This window comes from Sapajus apella, unplaced genomic scaffold (genome assembly GCF_009761245.1).
Source record: "Sapajus apella isolate SASKATOON/1434 unplaced genomic scaffold, GSC_monkey_1.0 scaffold128, whole genome shotgun sequence".
Classification (NCBI taxonomy): domain Eukaryota; kingdom Metazoa; phylum Chordata; class Mammalia; order Primates; family Cebidae; genus Sapajus; species Sapajus apella.
Genome location: NW_022437068.1, coordinates 708,484 through 736,093, shown reverse-complemented (window position 1 = coordinate 736,093; position 27,610 = coordinate 708,484). Strand labels below are relative to the sequence as shown.

The window sequence follows — 27,610 nt, the reverse complement described above, 5'->3', positions numbered from 1 at the left end:
TTGGGCTGAGTCTGGGGAACAGGAGCTGAGCTGAGTTACTCCTTTTCAGGGTAGAAGGGATGCTATGTAGTCCCAAGGTGGCCAGGTGTGTCCAGGCAGACAGTGACTCCCCCCAGGCCAACAGGCCCACCAGGCTACACTGGCAGGGAGCAGCTTCCCACTGTGGGTTGAAGACAGCCACTTTTGAGAAGGGATGAGCCAGTGGACACCACTGGGGCATTCGGGGCCCAATTATACATCCTGCTAACAGAGGGCATGTGGCAGCTCCCTTTAGCATAGCAAGTATGAAGCTGCAGTGTGGAGTCCCTGCCTGGCGGCACGTAGCCACCCAGCATGAAGGACGCGCATTCAGGAAGAGCCCTGATGCTTTCCAGACCGCCTTGGCTCTGGGGAGCTGTCCTCTCCTCCATGAGCGTGTCTAACCCACAGGGCAACACAGGACCTGCCTGTGAGCAGAAGATGTGAGGACAGACGCTGAGGCCCTCTGTTCCAAGACCAACAGTATTCTGAGGCGACGCCCATCATGCCCTTCTTTACCTTGGCAAGCTGGTGCCCCCACCTAAATATAGATGCCTTTGCAGAACGGGCATCTGCCTGCTGCTGCAGAATCGACGCAGTCCAGCTTACCACAGGAGGGCACAGTGCTAAGACTCTAGGAGCTTTTCACTCCTAGACCTAGGGTGCTGCTGGACTCTCAAGTTCCTTTCTCATTCATATTGAACATCCTCATCTGTATGTGCAGGTGACAAGTCCTGGGCAGAGGGGCATGGCTGTGCCAACTGGATAGGCTGGCAGCTTTCCCCTGGGGGGGGAGGAGGAGGAGGAGGCTTTCTGCTGGTCAGTACTTTTCCAACACCAGCAGCGGCAGGGCTTACAAGTGCTGAAATTCTGGACTTTTCCTTTGTGGCTGCACATTTCTGATGGTGGGAAAACTGGGCCTCAAGTGAGCTCCAAGTTTTTTTAATTGGTCATCACTTGAAAGTGCTTAAATTTTTGAGAGAAAGGAAAGCATGGTTCATTCTCCTAATAAATATTTTTAAAAGCCCATTTTATAAACAATTCAGAGTTTTCTGCTTCTAGTTTCTTTTGTTTTCCTCTCTTCTCTTTCTCTGCTGATAAATATGAGGTGCTAAGTTCAGAAGGCTACATTTTGGCTAACAGAAAAGAAATAACAACTGTGGCTTCAAAAAAATGACATCTTTAAAGAATCAGTTCCATGTGTTCCCCCGCATCTGTTCTACCTTCTCAGGAAGCAGTTTTTAATGAGTTTTTAGTCATTTCAGAGAAGAGTTTCTGCTTTAAAGGATTTGTATAATGGCTTTTTTTTTTTTTTTTTTTTTACAGAATGGGGATTTTTCTCTGTGGTCCCAAACTATTCGAAGAAGATAAATGAAAGTTCATGTTGTGAACAACATCAAACCCAAAGAGAAGAATAACAGAAAGCAAGCTAATGTATGGGCCTGCTCTTTAAAACTACACTTAAAAATCACTTTATCTTTCTTAAAAAATTATTGCAAGCTGGACTGGAAAAAAATCACACAAGAGGAGGTTTACAATATAAATAACCACTAAGAGATCATTTTCTTTGTTTTCATTGGCATGGGTCTTGCTGAGTTTAAATGAACACTATCGGTGATGATGAAAGGGAGCTGGAGAGGAGGACTGAGGGGTCAGCAGCTCAGCATGGCCATCCTGAGAAAGTGCTCGGCCAGCACGGTGGCTCACACCTGTAATCTTAGCACTTTGGGAGGCTGAGGGGGGTGGATCACCTGAGGTCAGGAGTTTAAGACCAGCCTGGCCAACATGGTGAAACTCTGTCTCTACTAAAAACACAAAAAAGTAGCTGGTTATGGTGGTACACGCCTGTAATCCCAGGTACTTGGGAGGCTGAAAAAGGAGAATCACTTGAACCTGGGAGGCGGAGGCTACAGTGAGCTAAGATGGTACCATTGCACTCCAGCTTGGGCAACAAGAGCTAAATTTCATCTCAAAAAAAAAAAAAAAAAAAAAAAAAAAAGAAAAAGAAAAAAAGAAAAAAGTGCCCAGCCAAAGGGGCCTCCCAAGCCCCAGGCAGCATTCAGACCTGGAGTGAAGAACACCGCCCACTGAACCCTCCACTCTCCGGCGTAACAGCGAGCCTCCAGGCTGCTCTGTCTGTGGCCTTTCCTCCAGTCATTCCTGCTCAGGCTGGGGCTTGCTTCTCCTCCCCACCCTGCTGTGACATCTTACTAGTTAGCATTCTGGGACGCAGTGTGTATGTGAGGCAGTGCTGACCCCGGGGGTTTGGGGTGGTGCAAAGACAAGACTCAGGTCCTCCTCCAAAGCACTTTTAACTCTCAACAAAATAACTCATTTTTACCGACTGCTGACTGCATTTTAGGCACTGTGCTAACCACATCTTGTGCATTATCCAGACCCATCCTTGCCACAAGGGGAGATAGTGTTGTTATTATTAACCTCATTTCTTGGGAGAGGAGCCTGTGCTGTTTTTTTGTTTTTTACGACAGGGTCTCACTCTGTCACCCAGACTGGAGTGCAGTGCCACAATCATGGCTCACTGTAGCCTTGGCCTCGGGGACTCAAGCAATCCTGCTGCCCTCAGCCTCTTGAGTAAATGGAACCACAGGTGCGCACCACCACACCTGGCTAATTTTTAATTTTTGCAGAGATGGGACCTTGCCACATTGCCAAGGCAGGTCTCTAACTCCTCAAGCAATCCTCCTGCCTTGGCCTCCCAAAGTGCTAGGATTACAGGCATGAGGCACTGCACCCAGCCTGAGAAGCCTGTGTTCCTCACCAGTAACTCCATCTCCCTCTCTGTGCCTGCACCTCCTCCTTCCAGATTCAGCTCCATCCCCCTCTGCTTCCTCCTCTGTTCTGGGCCCTAGCATACAACACTTCCGGTTTACCCCGACAGATGATGTGTGCTGGCTCCTTGAGATCAGCGACTGTGCTTTAGCTTTGTGTCTGCGGCATCTCATGTGGTGCTTGGCATCAATAAATGCTCAACAAATCAGAAATCATACTCAATTCATGCTTGTTGAATGAGCAAATAAAAGAACAAGCCTACTCAATCAGCACTGAATCGAGCTCTGTCAATTTTCTTCTTCTTTTGAATCTCAGGAACCTTGGGGCAAGAACCCCAGCCCTGCAGTCCCCATCGTCCCTCACAGTCCCTAGGATGGGCTTAGTAGTAGATTGGTTTGTCTGTTGGTATACAATGCAGTCTTTCAGTTTCTAAGTCAAAACAAGTGATCGTTTTCTAAGGGATAATTCTGGGGAAGATTTGATAAAATGAAGCCAAAGTGTTTAGCACAGTGCTTGGCACACAGTAAGCACTCAATAAATGTTAGCTGCTCTGCTTGTTATTAGACTTTCTTTTTTGAGATAGGGTCTCACTCTATCACCAGGCTGGAGTGCAGTGGTATCTGGGCTCACTGTAGCCTCTACCTCCTGGGCTCAGGCGGTTCTCCCACCTCAGCCTCCTGAGTGGCTGAGACTACAGACATGCACATCACATGTGGCTAATTTTTTTGTAAAGACAAGGTTTTGCCATGTTGCCCAGGGTGGTTTCAAACTCCTGGGCTCAGGTAATCCACTTCCCTCGGCCGCCCAAAGTGCTAGGACTATAGGCATGAGCCACTGCACCTGCCTAGACCATTTTTATGCTATGTTGTTAGGGTAGAGGTTAGTGCAAATCAATATGCAGACTTGTAGACCATGTGATTGTCCCTTGGGCCTAAGGAAATCTACACACAGGTGAGCACCCTAATGCCAGCCAGTAATGGACTGGCACACAGGGGGTGGCGGGACCTCAGGAAGGTGCTTTGCCTTGCCAGGTGGGTTGCACCCAGTGTTCATAAATAGGCTCAGATGCAAGTGCCAAGCATGAAGTGACCTGCTCCTCAGTGCCCCCCACCTCTCAGGCTAATGGAGAGTAGTCCCTGTCCCACACTCGCACTCTTCCTTGACTTCCTCTCGACTTCTGGCTTGCCTGGGTACCCTACATGGCTCCTTTCTTCCACACTGCCAGACCTAGGGCAGGACAACGGGGTTTTAGTCTTGACTCTGTACCTATTAGCTACAACACCAGGCAGAAGAACTTCTCTGTGCCTCAGTCCTTCCCTGTCAACCAGCCAGAGAGGCAAGAAGTCCACCCAGCTGACTCCATAGTCCTATGGTAAGCAGACACTTAGCCAGGACCACGGCGAGGAAGAGAGTCTTCATTTTATTTATTTTTTTATTTTTTTGAGACAAAGTCTCGCGTCGTCGCCAGGAGCCAGGCTGGAGTGCAGTGGTGCAATCTCGGCTGACTGCAACCTCTACCTCCCAGATTCAAGCAGTTCTCCTGCCTCAGCCTTCCGAGTAGCTGGGACTACTGGTGCGCACCACCACAACCAGCTAATTTTTGTATTTTCAGTAGGGACGGGGTTTCACCATGTTGGTCAGGATGGTCTCTATCTCTTGACCTCGTGATCCGTCCACCTCAGCCTCCCAAAGTGCTGGGATTACAGGTGTGAGCCACCGTGCCCAGCCATTTTATTTTTACTTTATTATTTTTTGAGACAGAGTATCACTCTGTCACCCAGGCTGGAATGCAGAGGCACAACCTCGGCTCACTGCAACTCCTACCTCCCGGGTTCAAGTGACACTCCTGCCTCAGCCTCCCAAGTAGCCGCGATTACAAGTGCCCACCATCATGCCTGGCTAATTTTTGTATTTTTAGTGGAGACAAGCTTTCACCATGTTGACCAGACTGGTCTCGAACTCCTGACCTCAAGTGCTGGGATTACAGGCGCAGTCTTCATTTTAAAGGCAAAACCTAAGAATTATTATTTGTTATTAAGTGGAACGAAAGAGAGAAAGATGCTAGCTCAATGGGGGTCACCGCTGGAGGGGGGATCAGGAGGGCAACAGTGGTCTCAGAGGAGGGGGTACATTTCACCATGAAGTCTGAAATGGGTGCTGGTTGTAAAGAATTGGGGTTTATCTTGCATTTATCTTCATGTTTCTTGCATTTCTTTGAAGCAAATCACTATTTCCCAATTCAGCATCTAAGTTTCTCAGAAACCGATGAAAGACAGTCTGGAAGCTACTCCTGTGCCCAGCTCAGGTCATTCTGGCTGTTTAAATGCAGAAGGTGGCAATGTACAGAGTGCTTCTCGGAGTATGGCCGGGCAGACTGCTAACAGCACAGGGACTGCATGCACACCGCACACTCACTGCTTTCCTCAGAGCATGCCATTGCTTGCAGGACCTTGCTCTCTCTGGGAGCCGCTCTGATAAGTGCTTTAATTGTTCAAAGCAGACAGAGTTTGTTTAGTCATGTCTGCTGAGGTGGGAAGGGTATTATAACACATCTGTGCTGGCTCTTTCTGCATGGGTCATCCAGTTCTCAGGCCTGCCTACAACCCACCACCCTCCAGCCAAGAGCAAGAGGGGTCCTCACTAAAGACAATGGCACCTCTGATCCAAGAAGAAGGTCCTCCTCTGTCCAAAACACATATACACACTTTCAAACTGAAAAGGAGTGAGAGAGAAGTCTCTGGGCACCTCCTGTCTCCTGGGGAGAGGATGGTAGTGCACATGGGTTATGCTGGGGTAAGAAATGGGTAAAGGAACAAAGGTGACGGAGCCGATGCGTGAGGGGCTAATGGCCACAGAGCCATCTCAGCATCCCCAGTACCTTTGGGTAGAGACACAAACTCTCTGGTCCTTTCTGCCCTGTCCCCTCCCACTGCTACCAGCATAATGTGTGGGGTGTCCCCTGCCATGCCAGCCATTGCAGAGACCCCGGATATTGCTGACCAGGTGAAGTCTCACATTATGAGAAATAAATTAAGAAATTCCCTATTTTTAAGGCTATGGTATTCAAGAACCAGGTGGTCGCAGGGACAACCCTCAAGGTTCACACTGGTGATGATCACATCATACGCTTCCAAGTATTTACAAGTCTCCCTCATGAAAACAAGCCCTTGCCCTCATCTGACTACCAGGCAAAGGCCAACAGGACAAGCTGCTGTATTTCTAATTCCTGATTTTCAAGAGGGCCTTTCATCCATATGACTAAGACTTAAAAAAAATTCTCTGCTGTTTGAAGCCATGTATCTGGGAACATATAATAAACGCCATCTATAGGCTGTGCTGCTTGTGGTGGGAGGGGCATAGTAAGCGGCTTCTCTCGTACTACAGTTCCTAAATATTAGTGTATTTTTCCCTCCCAATCAATGATCTCAATTACTTTCAAAGAAGGCTATATATCATCTTTAAATATTTATTTAAGTCTTTAAAAAAAAAAAAAAAAAAAAGCAAAACCCAACTCCTCACCCTGGCAGGCTTTGGAGGTGCCCCAGAATGTCAACTTCAGCCTCTTCACTCCCAGGCCTTCCTTGCCCTGTCCTCTTCCCCGATGCCCTCCTGTCCAGCTACCAGTAGTTCCACTGTCACCTGAATGTACCGCTCCCTGTTTTCCACAGTGCCTTCGATACGCTATTTCTTTTATCTGAAATTGAAATGTCTTCCAGGCCCCCCTTTGCAGTTGCTATCCATTCTGCAGAAGCCTCTTCCCACCTCTCCCCCACCCCACTGACAGTCTGACTGGATATGCAGTCATGAGTCCAACATCTTATTTATGACTTATCTTCTGCTGTGTCCCTGAATAGTGATTTTATTCTTGTAATGTTGTTTCAACTTTCTGTTTTGTTTTTTTTTTTTTTTTGAGACAAAGTCTCACTTTGTCACCCAGGCTGGGGTGCAGTGGCACAATCTCGGCTCACGGCAACCTCCACCTCTTGGGTTCAAGTGATTCTCCTGCCTCAGCCTCCTGAGTAGTTGGGACTACAGGAGCCCACCACCATGCCCTGCTAATTTTTGTATTTTTAGTAGAGATGGGGTTTCACCATATCGACGAGGCTGGTCTCGAACTCTAGACCTTGTGATCCGTCCACCTCGGCCTCCCAAAGTGCTGGGATTAAGGGCGTAAGCCACCACACCTAGCCTGTTTTAACTGTCTATATGCATTTTGTATTGTCTCCTCTGGTAGGCTGTATGTTAGACTGTGATATCAGAGGTAAGCATTTTTCTCTGTAGGCTTCTCAAGGGCTCTGATGGTGGCCAACACACAGAAGGTATGTGACCCTCTGACTTCCTAGATATTGATGGACTGTAAATGACTGACTGTCATTCCTCTGAAGGTAGGATAGCTATCTTATGTTTTTTAAGGTATGTGCCATTATGACTTCAATAAACCTGGGCAGATAAGCAGGGGCTGCTCCTTGCTGATTTAATAACAGCAGCTCAAGAAATATCTGTTGAGTGAAGTCAATATTGTTGCAGGCTGTGAACAAGATTCAGTACAGAACACCTTGTCTTGTGAAATGGTTACCTTTCAAACCAGAAGAGTAAATAGAACTTTACTTCATTAAGGTGTTCATTTACTCTGCTGTGCATATTCTCATGGTCCCCAAAATGAGAAGGTGACAGAAAGCCCACAACTGAAGCAGAAGGGACCACATGGGTGTTCTTCAAGCAACAGGCAAAGCAGGGATGATTTAATGATTCAAGCTGACAGGGAGGGATATAGGATGCATCACAAATCAGCTCATTCCTACATTTCTGCATGGATATGGGGGATAAATTACTGTGTCTGTAGTCCCAAACAAGGAAATGAAAATACCCTCTTTGGAACAGAATCTTACCTATGTTGGCTGTTGTAACATCTGACATAAAAAAGGCATCTTAAAGGCCTTACTTATATACTGTAACCTGTAAGTTTTTTTAAATTAATAGCATTACCCAACCTCTTTCAACTATAACCCATCTGTTACAGGCAAATCTTTAAGGCAGTTAAAATCCTTTGTGAAATAGAACTTTCTCAAATTTTGATATATTTGCCTCCTATATATGACTGTGGGACATGCATTTTAACTGTCATGCTTATGACCACAGATCTCCGTGTTCCTTCCCATTTAATCCTCATATTGATAATTGTTTCGAGGTGTTTATACAGCATGAAAAATAGTTCAGTGCCACTGATGATATCCTATGAGTTCTCAGGAATGCAAATTCTTAACTATGGTATTAAATAGTTACCCTGGGACAGGTAGAAGAGAATTACATTATCTCAAATATACAAGGATGGTTCAATATAAGAAAAAAAAAGGCCAGGTGTGGTGGCTCAGTAATCCCAGCACTTTGAGAGGCCGAGGTGGGTGGATCACCTGGGGTAAGGAGTTTGAGACCAGCCTGGCCAACATGGCAAAACCGCATCTCTACTAAAAATACAAAAATTAGCCGGATGTGGTGGTACTCGCCTGTAATCCCAGCTACTCAGGAAGCTAAGGCAGGAGAACCACTTGAACCTGGGAGGTGGAGCCTGCAGTGAGCCAAGATTGTGCCACTGCATTCCAGCCTGGGTGACAGAGTGAGCTCTGCCTCAAAAAAAAAAAAAAAAAAAAAGAAAAAAAAAAGAAAAAAAGAAAAAAAGAAAAGAGGGCCGGGCGCGGTGGCTCAAGCCTGTAATCCCAGCTACTCAGGAGGCTGAGGCAGGAGAATTGCCTGAGCCCAGGAGGCGGAGGTTGCGGTGAGCCGAGATCGCGCCATTGCACTCCAGCCTGGGTAACAAGAGCGAAACTCCGTCTCAAAAAAAAAAAAAAAAAAGGAAAAGAAAGAAAAGAAAAAATATGTAAGAAAAAAATTTTAGTAATATACCATATTCATTTTTATAAAAGGACAAAAAATTATTAAACATCTCAGAAGATGCAGAAAATTTTTTTTACCTTCACTCACAATCTTAATAAAATAGAAAATCAGTATCAAAAGGAAACTTCCTTAATAAAATCTACAGCTAACATGATGGTAAATAGTAAAACTTTAGATTCATTCTTAAAGTCAGGAACAACTAAGGAATCTACCATAAGAAGTTCATTTCAACATTATTTTGGTGGCCTTAGTGAATGCAGTAATAAAAAAATGAGGTACACAGACAACAAGAGTATAAACTATTGTTATTTGCAAAAGATATGACTGTCTACGTGGAAAATCTAAGACAATTCTCAAACTGTTAAAACTAACAAGATAGGTCAGCAATGCTGGTGGATATCAACATACGAAAATCAATAGTTCCGCTATACACCAATAATAACCACTTTGAAAAACTGTAGAATCAGGGACATTGGTAATAATCCTATTGCTTCTAAGTTGGTAACTTAAAAAATAGTCAAAATTCAATTATGGCAAGAGTTCTTGATGAAGATTGTTTCTTGTTGTCTGGGTTTTGTTGTTGTTGTTACTGTTGAAACAGTGTTTCACTGTGCCACCTAGGCTGGAGTGCAATGGAGCGATCACGGCTCACTGAAACCTTGACCTCCCTGGGCTCAGGCGATCCTCCCACCTCAGCCACCTGAGTGGCTGGGATTACAGGCGAGTGCCATTACACCTGGCTAATTTTTTTTTTTTTTTTGTAGATATGTATTTTTTTGTAGAGCCTCTCACCATGTTGCCCAGGCTACTCTTGAACTCCTGAGCTCAAGCAATCTAACCACCTCAGCCTCCCAAAGTGCTGAGACTACAGGCGTGAACTATTGTGCCCGGCCCTTGATGAAGATTAAGATTCAAGATTACATAATCTCATATTCTGCCTGTGAATTTGGGAAAGAGAGCAGCAGTTATCACATTTACATCAGCACAGCACTGAATAGTTTACCAAGTCTAGTCAACTATCACAATTAACATTTTAAATTCTCAAAATAATCCTAGCCAGGCAAGGAGGCTCACACGATCAGGAATTCGAGACCAGCCTGGCCAACATGGTGAAACTCCACCTCTACTAAATATGAAAAAATTAGCTGGCCGGGCGCGGTGGCTCACGCCTGTAATCCCAGCACTTTGGGAGGCCGAGGCGGGTGGATCACGAGGTCAAGAGATCGAGACCATCCTGGTCAACACGGTGAAACCCCGTCTCTACTAAAACTACAAAAAATTAGCTGGGCATGGTGGTGCGTGCCTGTAATCCCAGCTACTCAGGAGGCTGAGGCAGGAGAATTGCCTGAACCCAGGAGGCAGAGGTTGCGGTGAGCCGAGATCGCGCCATTGCACTCCAGCCTGGGTAACAAAGAGCGAAACTCCGTCTCAAAAAAAAAAAAAAATTAGCTGGGAATGGTGGCACATGCCTGTAGTCCCAGGCTGAGGTAGGAGAACCACTTGAACCTGGGAGGTAGAGGTTGCAGTGAGCCAAGATTGCACCACTGCACTCCAGCCTGGGCGACAGGGTGTGGCTCTAATTAAAAAAAAAAAAAAAAAGTTTACACATGAGGAAATAATGCTACAGGACTTTTCAGCACCTGCTAATGGTCTTTTGATTTAAAAATGGCTATAACTAGATATCAATGCTAGCTGCATACAAGGCATTAAACTAATCAACAAACAAATGAGTATATGTCACATACAAAGGCAGAGGAGTAAAAAAATAAAATAAATAACAACGTCAGATGCCTTACTGTGAACCTCTTATGAGTAAAGTTAATCATTCAGGCTAAGAGGGGACATTTTTGTTTCTACTTTTCAAGGAATAATTAAAGAAATAAATAATTTCTACTTTCACTGGCTGGGTGCGGTGGCTCAAACCTGTAATCCTAGCACTTTGCGGGGCCAACAAAGGTAGATCACCTGAGGCCAGGAATCTGAGACAAGCCTGACCAACATGGCAAAACCCCATCAATACTAAAAATACAAAAATTAGCCAGGTGGTTGTACATGCCCATAGTCCCAGCTGGGGCAGAAGAATCACTTGAACCCAGAAGGTGGAGATTCAGTGAGCTGAGATAGTGCCACTGCACTCCAACCTGGGTGACAGAGCCAGTCTCATTCATAAATAAATAAACAGATAGAGATTTGCACAGACAAAGAAATAAATACCCTTAAATTTCACAGCAAATTCTGAAGCAGCTAGGGAAAACAGAATATATGAGGTTTGTTTCTGTGTTATTTTAAACATCTGCTTGCTGATTTAGGGTCATGTTCTTAATCTGTAAGACATAGAACCTCACCTGGTAGATGACAGGACAATGGGGATCTGTTATGGACTCAGAAACCCCTTTTTTTTGCTTTTCATTTTTTTAAAGAAACAGGGTTTTGCTCTGTTGCACAGGCTGGAATATAGTGGCATGATCATAGTTCACTGCAGCCTCAAACTTGTGGGCTCAACTGGTCCTCCCACCTCAGCCTCCTGAGTTGGTGGGTCTACAGATGTGCACTACCATGCTCAACTAATTATCATTATTTTTATTTTTAGGAGAGATGGGGTTTCGCCATAATGCCCAGGCTGGTCTCAAACTCCTAGGCTCAAGTGATCCTCCCACCTGGGCCTCTCAAAGTGCTGGGATTACGGGCGTGAGTCACTGTGCCTGGCCCCTGGTATTTATTAAAGCATAAAAAACATTATAGATTCTTTAGTAGAACTCTGCTTTTCTGAGAAATATGTAGCAGCTGTCACCATTTTGTATGGAACTTGTGTATTTCTGTAACATTTCACAGCTGAAGGGAAACCCCAACTCCCAATTTTTAGAACTCTAAGCCTGTTTCCCAGTGGGGACAGAGTGGGAACGGGCTTCTCCATTGTGGCTGGAAGGCAATGCCTTCCTTCGTCTGTGTTTCATTCAACTTCAGCTTAACTAAGTCACAGCACAGGTAAGGAGAGCCTGCCAGGTAGACAAGCAGAGGAAGGGGCCCACAGAACAGTGGAGAGATTTGGGGTTCCTTTTGATGGAACAGAGCTTCAAGCTGCTTTTGAACTGAGACTTTAAAAAATTGTTTTGTCTGTTTTGGCCTGGGGCTGCATACTTGAAATGATAAAAGCAGTTCTTTCAACTCAACTTTAAATCAGAGTTCCCACAGCTAGTGTCAACATGCACAGTGCAATGGCTCTAGAAAAGAAGGGGTGGGGGCTAGGGGCTGGGGCTGGGGACCATGAAGTGTTGCAGTTATTACCAGACAAGTGGAAACAGAAGATTCTGTGTGTAGTCCAGGTCCGCTTTCCCCGTCTCTTGCTATGCATTTGGCTGATTTCCCCTCACTTTTTCTAGTTTTTCCATGTTAGCTGGATTTAGCAACTGCTGTTTTGGCCGTAATCAGAGATCAAGTGTGGTATAATTATTCTAACATCACAAGGTACAGTTTTGTTTCCAGGGCCGGCATTTTAAAACCTTTGTTGCTTGCTCAGTGCCAACATCACCAGAGCACTTCCTCCAGAGCGTACAAAGGAAATCAGGCCCAGAGCAACACTGTAAATCAGGTTTTCGTGAAGCCCGGCCCTCCCAAAGGCAAATCAACATTTAGGGCTCCCTGAGGAACGGCAGCACAGACTTCTCCATCACTCTAAATCAAACACTTCAGTGCACATCACCTCTGCCTAAAGGAAGAATGGGTTGTCCCGGAGCAAGTCATGCATGTGGTAAAAGTTAACAATAATCCTCCCTGTTTCTTCTGTCTGGGCCTAAAGACAGGCTAGATAGCTGTATCCGGTATATGGTGGGTCACCAAGGTGGAGGGCAAGATCATCTTTGGTTAAGATTTTTTTTTTTTAGACAGAGTCTCGCTCTGTCGCCAGGCTGGAGTGCAGTGGTGCAATCTCAGCTCACTGCAACCTCCACCTCCTGGGTTCAAGCAATTCTCCTGCCTCAGCCTCCTGAGTAGCTGGGACTACAGGAGCCCACCACCATGCCCTGCTAATTTTTTTTTGTATTTTAGTAGAGACAGGATTTCACTGTGTTGGCCAGGATGGTCTAGATCTCTTGACCTCATGATCCGCCCACATCGTCCTCCCAAAGTGCTGGGATTACCCCGCGCCCACCCAGCCTGGCTAAGGATTTTATGAGGATAATTTAAAACACAATTGAACGGTCCCTACTTCCCCTCCCCCGCACTTCCCTCCCTCCCACCCCCAGAAAGAGAAGAGATGGAAAGGTACTAATTTTAGTTAACAGGCCAAACATTTATATAGAATAGTCATCATGACTTCTGACTGATCCTTACAACCTGGGGCTGTTCTTAAGAATCACTTGGGTTGGGCTACATTGCAAGCACCCAAGGAAGCATTTCCTACAGGACACAAAATTATGTCAGCAACATTTACAACATCCTTTATAAAGTACAGGCTATTTCACTAGCACCTCTAAAAAGCCCTAAAAGGTATCATAACTGTGTCCATTTTACAGATGAGAGAACAGGGCTGAGAGGGGAAAAGGGTGTGGCTTGAGGTCACACAGCTGGTAGGTGGCAGGCTGGAACCTGACCTCACATACGTTTGGTTCTAGATCCAGAGCTGTCTACTAATTTGTAAAAGAGAGACTTCAGACACTAAATCAAAACAGTTTGCATGTTCACAGTCTTGCCCGCAGCCAAAAGCTCAAAGCAGTCCAGGCCTGGGGTGAGCATTTGACGGGCTATTCTGAAGGTTATGGTTTACTTGAATTTATTGTTCATAGTCATATGAAATTACCCACTGAAAGCTTTTGGGTGGACAATTTTGGTATAAATGATCACTAGAATTTTAGTCTAAATTCTGTGAATAATTATGACTGCTGCCTTGGGGTATGACTCCTTCTGGTCCAAGCCTCTCCCAGCTCTGTGCAGCTTCTCACAGGAGTGTCTCAGTGGCCTTGCCTAAGTCCTGGTGACTCACTCAGCCAACCTGCAGAACCGTGAATGGTATATGAGGCTCATCTGCTCATCTCATTAATAAATCATGAGCTTATTGCGGAATTCCCCAGCGTCGCCTAGCAAGCCCAGAATCATCTCCAAATTACTGTAAACCCACCTATAGTTAGGAGAAAGGAGTGAAGGCACAAAAAGTGGGAAGTTCCAAAAATACAGGACTCTCCCAGCTTCAGGGTGTCAGGTCCCCTGATACTTCATCAAAATGATCTGCCAGCCTCTGCGTTGGCAACTTACCTCTTCCACACGGCTGTTCCCAAGTAGGGGATAGCTAGCTGAAAGGAGGTGAATGGGCTTGGAAGGCATACAATTCTTCTCCTCCCAAGAACAGTCTTGTAATGCTTGGGTTAAGGGCTTGAGTTCTGGGGACAGACAGATCTGAAATGCAACTCTGGCTTGGTCACTTATTAGCTGATGACCTAGGGGCACGCCACTTAACACTCTACGTCCCTTTCTACAAAATGCAGATAATGGTAGCTATGTCAGGACTGCAGTGGGACCAACAGCATAAAGAGTTGAGTGCAGTACCAGTAGGCTGTATCTACTTCGTTATTGTTGTTAGCAGTAGTGGTAATCTAGAGCCATTCCATGTCTGGAAAATTCCCCACAAAGCTTCCTGGGCTGGCCAGGCCATGCTGCGCCCACGGCGGCCCTGGCAGCAGATGAGGAGGAGGGGTGGCTGCAGTCTCGCATCAGAGGTCCTCAGCATCCCCTGTTCGGCTTGTTCCTTCCACCTGCCCTGCTGTCCAATGTGCCTTTTCCCCAATCTGGTACCGTCGCCTGTTTTTCTCCACCACCACATGTCCCTCATCTTTGGGTTTATGAGTCACCGTCTGTGACTCTTAGCCACCATCTCCTGTGTTGGTCCCAGTCACACTCTGCTTTCCCCTGGTCTTTGTCAGCATCTAGCATGTGTGGCCAGCGCTCTCAGGCCTCCATGCTCCATGTGGCACTAGTCTTCCCTACTCATGACTACCAATGACAACCAACTTCTGCCTAGGGCTCTACTAATCTGAAATGCTGCGGCTGGGCGCGGTGGCTCATGCCTGTAATCCCAGCACTTTGGGAGGCCAAGGCGGATGGATCATGAGGTCAGGAGATGGGAACCACCCTAACACAGTGAAACCCCATTTCTACTAAAAATACAAAAAGTTAGCTGGATGTGGTGGCACACGCCTATGGTCCTGACTACTTGGGTGGCTGAGGCAGGAGAAATCACTTGAACCCGGAAGATGGAGTTTGCAGTGAGCTGAGATTACGCCACTGCATTCCAGCCTGGAAGACAGAGTGAGACTGTCTCGAGAAGAAAAAAAAAAAAAAGAAAAAAAAAGAAATGCTGTATACCTATTATCTCATCATGATCTGTCACCTGTTGGAATTATGTCTCAGCATTGCCATCAGACAGGCATTTTTACCATGATCCCCATGTCATGGGAAGGCAAACTGGGAACTCAACCATCTACAGCTGTCCACTCTGCTACTCTCCCTCTCAAGCCGCCGCGTGAGGCCTGGAGCAACTGCTACTCCCCTGATGCTAACAGGCAGCCTTAAGTGTGAGGAAATGCTCCACTTGTTTGCAGAATGTTGGTCCCATGGAGAAGACTCACAACCAACTGTGCCTACTTCTCAGGGAAGAGTGCCGGGGGGTAAGGTGTGAGGTGGCTCCTATTAAATGCTGATGTTTTCTTTACTAGCAAAGGTCGAGATAAAGAAGGAAAAATCACTTCCTAAACACACTGCAGGTTACTGACAAGCCAAGGCCCAGATCCACAGAATGAGAACTGTGAGATCAAGCTTGTCAGGTGGCCATAACAGCTGCTGTGAGGTACAGGGCGAGCTCAGAAGTGTGGTGTGTGTGCTGAGGCCCTGCTTTCACCTACACTTGTTGTTTGCTGTGGGGCCATTTCCTCTGCTACCTGTGTGTTCCTCCAGGGCCAGCACGGCCTCTTCCTCACCCCTATGTCCCCAGCCCATCTGGTATGGTGCCTGGCATGGCAGCCACTACCAGCAGCCATAATAGCTACTGGTTAGCACGTAACTCACTGCTGAGTTGTAAGGGGAATTACAGCTCTTTAATTCTCAAAATACCCCTCAAAATAGGAGGGAAGTAGATGTATCAGCTTCACTTGTTTACTGAGTGAATAAACAAACAGAAGAGAATGGCCTTTCGGACATTTGAGCTCTCTGCTAGAACACTGCTGGAGAAGGAGTTTTAACCAGGGCTTGCTCGCTCACAGTAGAGGAACATGTCAAGGTATGGAGCATGAGGTGGGGTCTGCCTGAAGTGGGTTTGAATCCCAGCTCTGCTGTCTTTTAGCTGTGTGACTCTGGGTAGGTTTACTGACATTCTCTGAGCCTCAGTTTCCTTGTCTCACAAGACCCTGGTGAAAATTAAATGATTTCATGTGCAAAAGTCTCAAGCATACAGCTGCCATCTGGGGATGAGACGAGATGTCTCCTTCCCTCACTCCTGAAACGTAAGCACAGCTTTATGCTGTATGAAGGTGGCCTCAAAGCTATTTCCATGATAAGGTGCCAAAAAATGTGTCATTATCTGGAAGTGGGGTATGGGGTGCAGAAAAAGGGAAGATGATTTGGTTTTGAAATAAAAGATGCTTAAGGTAGTATAAAAGCTCCTCTCACTGCCCACCTTCCATGAGAACAGCAAATAGTATCATGTTGAATGTAAGACAGCATGTTCCCAATTTACCCCTCTGCACTGAGAAAGAGTCAGCCGCCGGTGCTTCTCAAGTCAATCCCAAGAATAGCATCAAAACAAAACCTGAGTAAGATTCAACCATCCAGAAATACTGCGTCAAGGAAACAGTCTGAAATAATTACCTTCACCCTATTTATTTCCTCATCATTAAAATGGGGGTTAGAATTGTAACCAAGTTCCTTACATGAAACAATATAACAGTTTTTCTTAGTTTCAGGAAACTCATTGGTATAAACATGAAACTAACTTTCTTTTGCTGGTTAAAAATTTTTTCTAAAGATAAAGTCAGCTTTAGAGGCCACAGTATTTTCAAATAATAACAGCTCATTGGGCAGGGGATTTGCACTCTGGGAAATTTGGCAAGTTGGTGTTTCAAAATTAAAATTTGGGGAAAATGTTTGAAGATCAATGAAAGACAGCACTGGACTCTCTTTACTTAATAAGTAGTGTTTTTTGTTTTTTTTTTAATCGATGAAAATTTTTATTAGACTAGAATTGCAGAGCTACAAGAGAATTCTGAGATCAACAGCTCTTTTGTCTTCATTTGCCATCTCAGAAACTTGGGGCCAAAAGAGATTAAGATTTTCTACCTTACCATTTAAATACAGTACTTTAAGAAATAATTGTTAAAATTCAGTTATTATCTTAAAAGTACACTGACTTTTCAGCTTATATCAAGTTTTTCCCTATGTTTCAACAATTCTGATTATCAATTTGGGTAAGGGCCAATTTGGGAAAGGCTGTCAGATGTTTACTCTAGAATCCAGCAACTCCCAGATGTCCATCTCAATCTCAGGTTCTGGTCCAAGTCTGACGTGGCAAAGAAAGAGTAACAAAGAGCAATCTGCAATAAGAATGTTTCGTCTCAGGTTTTTCAATACAGTCTTGACCTTGGCATTCAGTATCTTCACAGCACAGGTCTAATCAACTTTCTAGCTTTAGTTCCCTTTTCCTGCTCCTCTCTCAGCAACTAGTCTTTCTTTGATTACCCCACTGTCAACTCAAGCCATCTAACTAGACCCCCGGGAAACACCATAGTCCCCTCCCTCTCTCCCACCCACCATCCAACCAATCACCACAGCCCGTACATTCTGTCTTCTCAATATCAATTCAGTTGTGCACTTCTTTCTAGCCTGCTCTCTCTGACCAGGACCCCTTGAGCCAGCCTGGTCATCCCTAATCCATCCTTCACACTGTGCCCATCTTTCTGAAGTAGGAATCTGATCACACTACCCTGCTAAAAACACTGTGGTTCTCCTCACAGCATGCAGTGTCCTTGTATAGCTGGCAGACCCAGCCCCTGCCTGTGCCTCAAACACAACTGTCCAACCCTCTCTAGCTCTGCTTAGCTACTATGTCACAGATGGTTTCTTTTCTTCTCATCTCTGGGCTCTTCCACATGTCATTTCTGTGGTTTGGAATGTTCTTCCCTCATTTTCTTTCTGGCTCTTTCCCATCACACCTTAGACATGCCTCTTCCTCTCAAAAACCTCTAGTGAAGCCTCCCATGACCAGGCAGTACCCTCCTCTGGCTTCCTCTGGGAACAGAGGAAGAATCTGGACATTCTCCATCTCAGTAGGCCTCTATGTGTCTGCTGACTCCAACTAGACCAGAGATCCCTAAGGACAGGAATCGAGTTTTTTTTTTTTTTAGTTCACTGCCTCAAAAATCCTCTGTGCATTACCTACTTATCCTCCTTTCTCCCTTAACCTCAACCAGTGATCTTACTGTCTCCATAATTTTTTTTTTTTTTGAGGTGGAATCTGGCTCTCTCAGGCTAGAGTGCAGTGGCACAATCTTGACTCACTGAAACCTCCGTCTCTGGGTTCAAGCGATTCTCCTGCCTCAGTCTCCCTAGTAGCTGGGGTTACAGGCATGTACACCATGCCCAACTAATTTTTGTCTCCATAATTTTGCCTCTTCTAGAAAATCATACAGTGTAAATTACTCAGTATGCTATCTTTTTCAGATTGTCTTCTTTCGCTTAGTAATATGTTTAGGTTTTTTTTTAAGACACTCTATAGCCTCTATCACCCAGACTAGGGGTGGTAGCACAATCTTGGCTCACTGAAACCTCTGCCTCCCAGGTTCAAGTGATTCTCCTGCCTCAGCCTCCCAAGTAGCTGTGACTACAGGCACGTGCCACATACCCAGCTAATTTGTGGATTTTTAGTAGAGATAGGGTTTCGCATGTTGGCCGGGGTGGTGTGGAACTCCTGGCCTCAAGTGATCTGCCCACCTCAGTCTCCCAAACTGCTGTGATTACAGGGATGAGCCACTGTACCTGGCCTCACTTAGTAATATGCATTCAACTTTCTCCATGTTTTTAATGGTTTGATAGCGCATTTATTTTTATTATGGAATATTTCATTGCCTGGATGGACCAGAGTTTATTTCCATTCACCTACCGAAGGACATCTTGGTTGCTTCCAAGTTTTGACAATTATGAATAAAGCTGCTATAACCATCAAGTGCAGGTTTTTGTGTGCACCTATTATCAACTAATTTGGGTAAATCTCAAGAGGTGCAATTGCTGGATCATATGGCAAGAGTGTGTTTAGTTTTAAGTGCCTGTGTCATTTTTCATTCCCACCAGCAATAAATGAGAGTTTCTGTTGCTCCACATCCTCACCAGCATTCAGTGTTGTGTTTTGGTTTTTGGCCATTCTAATAGGTGTGTAGTGGTATCTCAACATTTAATTTATTTATTTAATTTATTTATTTTGAGACAGAGTTTCACTCTTGTCACCCAGGCTGGAGTGCAATGGTGCGATCTCAACTCACTGCAACCTCTATCTTCCAGGTTCAAGTAATTCTCTTGCCTCAGCCTCCCAAGTAGCTGAGATTACAGGTGACTGCCACCATGCCCAGCTAATTTTTATATTTTTAGTACAGACGGGGTTTCTGCATGTGGGCCAGGCTGGTCTTGAACTCCTGACCTCAGGTGATTCACTTGCCTTGGTCTCCCAAAGTGCTGGGCTTACAGGTGTAAGCCCCTGCGCCCAGTCAGTATCTAGTCATTTTAATGGGCGGTTCCCTAATGGCATATGATGTGGAGCATCTGTTTATGTGTTTATTTGCCATCTATGTATCTTCTCTGGTGAGTTGGGGATGCATTCTTTTCATCTCAGAGCCCCCAGAAACTAACATAACAATTGGTATAGAGCTGGTGCTTAACAAACATCAGTTTAGGCACTATGTCCAATGTTTTTTTTTTTTTTTTTTTTTTTTTTTTTTAAAAAAAAAGAACGTGAACTATTCCCAAAACATATGTCCTTCCCCATGCCTGCCCTTGCACACTTTCTGATCTTGAGCACACACTACCCAACCATCAAGGCTGTGACTTCCTGTGGCCAGCAATGTCCCATGCTGGCTTCAAGTCCCATAACACTGTTTTTTCAACTTCTCTTTTGGCCTAAACTATCTTTAGCCTGGGAAGAGAATTCATTGTCTTATCCCCCATTAAACTGTACCTATCTTTGAGGAAAAGGACCTATCTTACTTAAGGGAAATATTTTTAAAATTCACATATGATAAAACTGACGCGTGTGTGTATGAGAGAAGGAGTTTAACAGTTCTATGAGGCTTAATGTGTACATGTGTCCATGCAACCTACTGCCTCATGTCACCATTTTCAATTCTGTCATTATCCCTGGGACAATGTCTTGTCAGTATACACTTGAAGCTGGGCGCGGTGGCTCACACCTGTAATCCCAGCACTTTGGGAGGCTGAGGCAGGCGGATCACCTGAGGTCAGGAGTCTGAGACCAGCCTGGCCAACATGGCAAAACTGACATTAAAAAAAAAAAAAAAAAAAATCTACTAAAAATACAAAAATTTATTGTGCGTGGTGGCACACACTTGTAATCCCAGCTACTCAGGTGGCTGAGGCAGGACAATCACTTGAACTGGAGAGGCGGAGGTTGCAGTGAGTGAAGATCGCACCATTGCACTCCAGCCTGGGTGACGCAGCAAGACTCCATCTCAAAAACACATACATATACATACACGAGACACAGTGAGTAGGAATGCCGGCACCACCTCTCAGTTACTGAGACATGAACACACTGAAAACTGGCAAAGTGTTATTGTGTCCCTTTTTTTGAATTAAAACTAAAATTCAACTTCTATCAGATCCTTTCAGGGACAAAGCATTTTAAAACCTAGACCAGATGCACTTGGCAGTTTCTCCTGCATAGAACATACTTCTCTTTCTTCTCTCCTTGTGGCTAGCAATGTGCTGTGCCGGGGATGGATTAATTCATACCTGCCAAAAGGCTCTGAGAAGTGGAGCTATCTAAATATACTATGCATATCAAGCCATTATAGACAACAGAAACAAATGCAGCAAGCACTTTCTGAGCTTCAGTCAATTTGACAGCTAGTGGCTTACTCGGCAGAATCACCAAAAAGCTGGCCAACGCCATGCACTGACTATGACTAATACAGTTAGTGCATGGGGTGGCTCAGGGTGGGTAACAAGACTGGGTGGCGTTTCCTGGAACAGGAAGCCACATCTCATGTCTCCCTCTCCCAGTGGGAAATTCACCAGAGTTCCTTCTGCAGAGGGGAATGAGGCCTGGGCACAGGAAACTGCCTACTGATCTGAGAACGGAAGGTCAGATAGGTACCCCAAGAAAATGAATTGCAAACGCCCATCTTCAAAGTTAATTATGCTTCTCTTGCAAATCCTGATATGGGAAGGAAAACAGTTTGCTTAGTAGTTGAGAACATGGGCCTAAAAGTCATGCTGGCCAGATTCAAATCTTGACTCAACCACTTTCCTTGGGTTTGTCATCCTGAGTCAATTGCTTCATCTTTTTGAGCCTCACTTTCCTTACCTATAAAACAGGGTGCTAATATTTTCAAGGGTACTTATCAGGATGAGATGAAGACAGTCACGTGTTGCACTAAACACAGTGCCTGAGCCTGGGCAACATAGTGAGAACTCGTCTCCATGAGAAACCCAAAACCAATGAACTTGGCGTGGTGGCACATGAGTAGCTGGAGTTCTTCTAGCTACTTGGGAGGCTGAGGTGAGAAGACTGCTTGAGCCTGGGAGATTGAGGCCGCACAGTGAGTAATAGTAAGATTCTCCCTCAAAAAAAGATAAAATAAACCCAGTGCCTGGTACCCAGTAGATGTTCATAAGACAGCAGCTACGATTTTTATTCTTGCTGTTGTTATGCTTCTACCTTTCATAAAGCACTCCAAGTACTAATATATTACCTCATTTCATTTCAGAGTTAATCAGAGATGGAACATTAATCTAGTGCAATGGTAGAACCAAAGCTCAGAGAGTGGATGTACATCAGTGGTGACCTGGTTTTGGGGTCCCCTTGGCCAAGCTGCAGCACCAGGGTCTGGAGCCCTTGACCCAGGGGTAGAACTTGGAGATTGAGAACAGTTTCTTCTGCTTCCAGTACTTGGTTCAGGAAGTGAGAACGGGCCCGACCCCGACCCTCAGGGCTGGCCAAAGGAAGGGAGGGAAGGGACTTGGAGGACCTCTGGGAGGTAGGCCAGTTGGAAAGTAAGGAGACTCAAGGCCACTGGGCGGGTGAAGCCACAGACCTTGGAAAATTATCCAGGGGCACCAAGCCTCCAAATGGCATATTGCCGAACAGCATCAACATTTACACTTGAAGTTATGATTCTACCCCAACCCTGGAGGTCTGACTGCCAAGAACAGTACGGCCAAAAATACTAGGTGAAAAAGAAAGCAGAATCCATTTTTGTTTCATATTGAGAATGTGCTGTTTGCAACATGAAGACCTGGGGAAAGGATGCAAAGAAAGGGCAGTCCTCCAAGGCGAGCCTCTCCCAGCTGCCAGCCGGTTCAGTGTGCTGGATGTGGGCAGGGAGTTGCACAAAGAGGGAGGGGCAGCTTTGGAGATGAGGGGGTCAGGACATCCTCCCTGAAGGCCTGACCAGACCAGGTAGCATCTGTATCACTGAGGTGGGCTAGGCGTGGGGAGAAAGAAGACCTCAAATAAGGCCCATTGGTTCAGTAGCAGTAACTCAGAATTTTTTTTTTTTTTTTTTTTTTTTTTTTTTTTAACTTGGGGCAGGGACAAACTTACAAAGACAAGTAAGAGGTAATATCATAAAATATACATTCAAGTATGAATGCAAGGAATTGTTCTACTTGAGCGCTGGTAGAGATCTATTACAGGATAGGCAGCCGGCTCCTGACTGCAGGTGGCCTAATGGGTGGGGAAGGTGCCATTCTTGGGCCGGATGAAAGAAAGATGATCCTGAAAGGGGGGTGAAGATATACGATTTCAGGCAACTCTGTGTCAGGCACGTACCTTCCTTTTAATTTCTGCAGACACCAGCTGGCTGGGGGAGGGGCAGAAGATGGGCAGGCAGAATAACGAAAGCCTCTCCCCAGTCTTGGAGGAAAACAGGGGAAGCAAGAGGGAGGAAGTAGTTCTGGGTTCAAAGAAATCGACTTAGAAAGCTTCCCTTATAAAAATAGCCATTGGCAAATCCTACTCTATTTATATCACCCGTCCAAGATCACTATCAGGATCCTGGGCTGAATCACAAGACCCAGTAAATAATCCTCACAAGTATGGAGTGCTGGCTGCCTGATTTATGGGAAGATATTTAAACCCCACTGGAGCAACTGAGTCAGGGAAAATTTGAGTGCTGGCACAGAACAGTACACTTACAAGTAGATCTCACTTTACAGAAATAGATAGGTTCCTGAAAAGTTGGCTCTAAAATGAGTTCAATTAATGGAATCATATTTTCCTAGTGAATCACATTTTAAAATTAGAGATAGACTGGGGGAGGGGTGGCCAAAGGGGAAAAAATAAAAAAACAAAACAAAACAACCAACCACACCAAACAACTGTGCTTCTGAGACTAAATAAAAATCACCCTTCATTCAGCAAACTCTAAAACGTCACTTACTTAAAAGGCCATTATAAATGCTCATAAAATAGAAACAATTTGTCAGCAAACATGTCTATGCTTGTGACATACAAGGAGTTACACTAGGCTTTGTGAAGGCTTATAAAGACCCCAGTGTCTGGCCCTCAGGAGCTCACAATTTGGCACTTAAAAAAAAAAAGACACTGAATCATGTTGCATCGGAAAAAAACATCTCCCTGGATGTAGACAAATGTGCACACATGAGGCCCACCTGGCCCTTTAAGTGTTATCTGGGCCAGGAACAGCTCTGCTCCCTCCTGCCAGCAGCAGCCAACCAAACTGCCTCTAAGTACTGCTTTTCAAACTCTACGTTTATAAGCTAAAAGCTGTTGGCCATGTGGCGCTGCTTCATAATTGCTTATTTAACTAACTTGGAAAGAAAAAAAGAAAAAAAACCATGACCTGGGTGTTTTAATAAAATAAGAAGAGTTAAGGTACTTAAAGCTCTCTGAAAAGTTAAAGGCCTGCATAACCCAAGGAGGTTGTTATTTTAAACTTTAAAGGGCATTTGCTCAAGGGATCTGTTTGTTTGGAAAAAGTCTGTCTCTTTCTACTTATGCTCTCTTGCACATAGAATATTGGTCATTGGTAACAGGAGCAGAGACCTAATTTGTTATTAGTTTCATAAGTGCAGATCACGTCGTACTGAGTTTGCTTTAAGCAAGAGACAAACACACTTCAGACACTTGTGAAAGTGTTGGCTCTATGTTAATAATCTAATGTTGTCAGCAACTGGAGGCATAGGCACAGAACTGAGGATTATTAGTTCAAAATAGACTATTTAGGGCCATGCATGGTGGCTGACACCTGTAATCCCTGCACTTAGAGAAACCAAGATAGGAGGATCACGTGAGCCCACGAATTAGAGATCATCTTGAGCAAGATGGTGAGATCATGCCTCTATTACAAAAAAATAATAATAAAAAATAAAAATCTATCTATCTATATCTATATCTATATACATTAGCAGGCATGGTTGTACACCAGGTATTCGGGAGGCTGAAGGAGGAGGATCGCCTGAGCCCAGGAATTTGTGGTAGGCAGTAAGCTATGATCAGTCCACTGCATACCAGCCTGGGCCACAAAGCAATACTCTGTCTCTTATTTAAAAAAAAAAAAAGGCTATATCCCTTAGACCAAGCTTGTCTAATGCATGCGGCCCAGCATGGCTTTGAATGCAGCCCAACACAAATTTGTAAATTTTCTTAAAACAGTATGAGATTTTTTTTCAATTTTTTTTTTTTTTTTAGCTCATTAGCCATTGTTAGTGTTAGCATATTTTATGTGTTGCCCAAGACAATTTTTCTTCTAACGTGGCTCAAGGAAGCCAAGGACTGGACACCCCCACCTAGACACTGTGTGCCTCGCCAACTGGCACCGCCATAGAGGCCCGTCCACAGCTAATAAGAGTGAAATGCTTCCTGTTGACATTTGTAGACCTGAAGGTGTACAAACGTCAGAGAGTAAACAGCACATGTTTGAAAAAACACTTTTTGTTTTAATTTCATAGAGATTAGCCAAGGCTAAGCTGTGGTAGAGGCTGTTGTTTATCCTAATAGCCATTCTTCCCTTCTCCCTTTCACTGACAGAACTCTCCCAGGTTTTTTTTTTTTTTTTTTTTAAAACCAGCAAGGTACAGGGCTGCCCAGCTAGAGACTATGTTTCCCAGCATGCCTCACACTCCGTGACTAAATGTTGGCCAATGAGATGGGACATGAGCAACTGCTAGGTCCAGTCCTTTAAGCAGGAAATACCTGCCTGCTCACATCCAGAGTGTGGACTTAAAATTGCTGGGCTAGCTTTGATAATTCCCAGCAGGGCTTCTTAACCCTGGGGTCCTCAGACCCTCAAGGAGTCCATGAATAGAATTCACTGGTCTTTAAATTTGGATGGAAAAAAAAATACCTGTAACTTTATTTTCACCAGCTTCTATCTGAAATTTAACATTTCCTTCAGTTACAATGGAGTGAACAAACCACAGCATTAGCAGTATCTGTCAGTCAATAACAGAAATTACGGAGATTTTCATATCACATTATACTTATGGATTGTCTTGTACTCATCACTACTTTGAAATTACAATAGGCTTTAGAATTGACACTAGATCATTATTTGATGTATTAATAAAGCACATATTATGTCACAAGTTTTGGGTTTTTAAATACTTTTATAACTGTATTTCAACATAATTTCCTTTTAACTCTGCTTTATTTTACACATTTTAAACAAAGTTTTATTTATATATGTATTAATTTTTTTGAGATGGAGTCTCGCTCTGTCTCTCAGGCTGGAGTGCAGTGGTGTGATCTCAGCCTAGTACAACCTCCACTTCCTGGGTTCAAGTGATTTTCCTGCCTCAGCCTCCTGGGACTACAGGTGTGCACCACCTCACCTGGCTAATTTTTTATATTTTTAGTAAAGGCGGGGTTTCGCCACATTGGGCCAGGCTGTTCTCAAACTCCTGACCTCAAGTGATCCACCTGCCTCAGTCTCCCAAAGTGCTGGGATTACAGGCATGAGCCACTGTGCCCGGCCTGATTTTACACATTTTAAAAGCATTACTCTGGCCATGTACAGTGGCTCACACCTGTAATCCCAGCACTTTGGGAGGCTGAGGCAGGCAGATCACAAAGTCAAGAATCAAGACCATCCTGGCCAACATAGTGAAACCCCCATCTTTACTAAAAATACAAAAATTAGCTGGGCATGGTGACGTGCACCTGTAGTTCCAGCTACTCGAGAGGCTGAGGCAGGAGAATCGCCTGAACCCCGGAGGCGGAGGCTGCAGTGAGCCGAGATCGAGCTACTGCACTCTAGCCTAGCCTGGCAACAGAGGGACACTCCATCTCAAAAAAGAAAAAAAAGCATTACTTTGTAAAGTGGTCCTTAGGCTTTGTCACTCTGCTGAAGGGATCCATGGCACAAAAAACAAAACAAAACAAAACAAACCAAGCAAAAAACAACACTATGAATCCTTACCTAGGGAATGGCAGAGCAATAATATTTACGGAACTCACGCCCATGGATGACCTTGTAGAGCATTAGTGCCCATCAAGTTCTAGACCACTCCTCTAGACCAGGGCTGCCCAAAAGAACTTTCTGTGATGATGGAAGCACTTGTTTTTTGTTTTTAGACAGAGTCTTGCTCTGTCACTCAGGCTGGAGTGCAGTGGCACAATCTCGTTCACCACAACCTCTGCCTCCGGGGTTCAAGTGATTCTCCTGCCTCAGCCTCCTGAGTAACTGGGATTACAGGCAACTGCCACCATGCCGAACTAATTTTTTGTATTTTTTCTTTTTTAGTAGAGATGGGGTTTCACCATGTTGACCAGGCACGTCTCGAAATCCTGACCTCAAGTGACCTGCCCGCCTCGGCCTCCCAAAGTGCTGGGATTATAGGCGGGAGCACATAGGGTGACCTCACCTAGCCAATGGTGAAAAGATTTTATCTGTGCTGTCCAATGCAGTAGCCTCTAGCCAAGAGGCTACTAAGCACTTGAAATCCAGTCAGTGCAACTGAGGAAGTTAACTTTTTATTTTGCTACAATTATATTTAAATAGCCAAGTGTGCTTAGTGGCCAACACACTGGATGGTGCAGCTCTAGACTGTTACATGGAGAAACAAATTTCTATCATGTTTGAACTATGGTATTTCTGTTATGGTACCCTAGCCTACACCTTAACTAATACACAAACCTACCTGAAATCAATAATAAATATAATACTAGGGAAAGATGGCACATTTATAGAGAGACCCACTCAAAAAATACACAAACTCACTAACTGAAAGCAAGATTTGTACAGAAATGTTCTATTTACAAAGCATTCCCATATATTAATACATGGTTTTACGTGATACACATAATGCTCCTGTGATTATGATTCCTTCAATCTTGCTCTCAAAGGGGCTTGGTGACTTTGCTAATCATGAAGACGGTGGAGCCAGGCGTCAATTCCAGATGTCACCACTGCACCGTGTGCCTTTCAGCACTCTGGATGCCTCAAGACAGTCAGAAGTGACAAGACTGCAGAAGACCTATGGTGAGCATTGACTAGCACTGAGCCACCAAGCCTGGTGGCTCCATCTGCCTCCAGGACACACAAAAGTCTGCCAAATCCTTTTTTTGGCCCTAGGGTTTAGGAACCTGCAGACACCCGAATTTCCCTAATTCTTGGCAAGGTTCCTATTTCCTGTGCTGTCACTGACTTACAAGGACTCTTGAGGACTGACAATGTAGAAG

The 27,610-nt window shown here is 44.8% G+C and overlaps 1 protein-coding gene and 1 long non-coding RNA gene across 7 annotated transcripts in view; one reads left to right on the top strand and one right to left on the bottom strand.

Annotated features, from left to right (window-relative positions):
* Window positions 1–27,610, bottom strand: part of ATG7 (autophagy related 7) — a 261,895-nt gene that overhangs the window by 23,502 nt on the left and 210,783 nt on the right. The gene's annotated exons all lie outside the window — the stretch shown is intronic.
* LOC116539367 lies at window positions 4,799–6,720 on the top strand. Its single transcript, XR_004264019.1, has 2 exons — window positions 4,799–4,919; window positions 5,400–6,720. It is a non-coding gene; the product is annotated as an uncharacterized LOC116539367 (long non-coding RNA).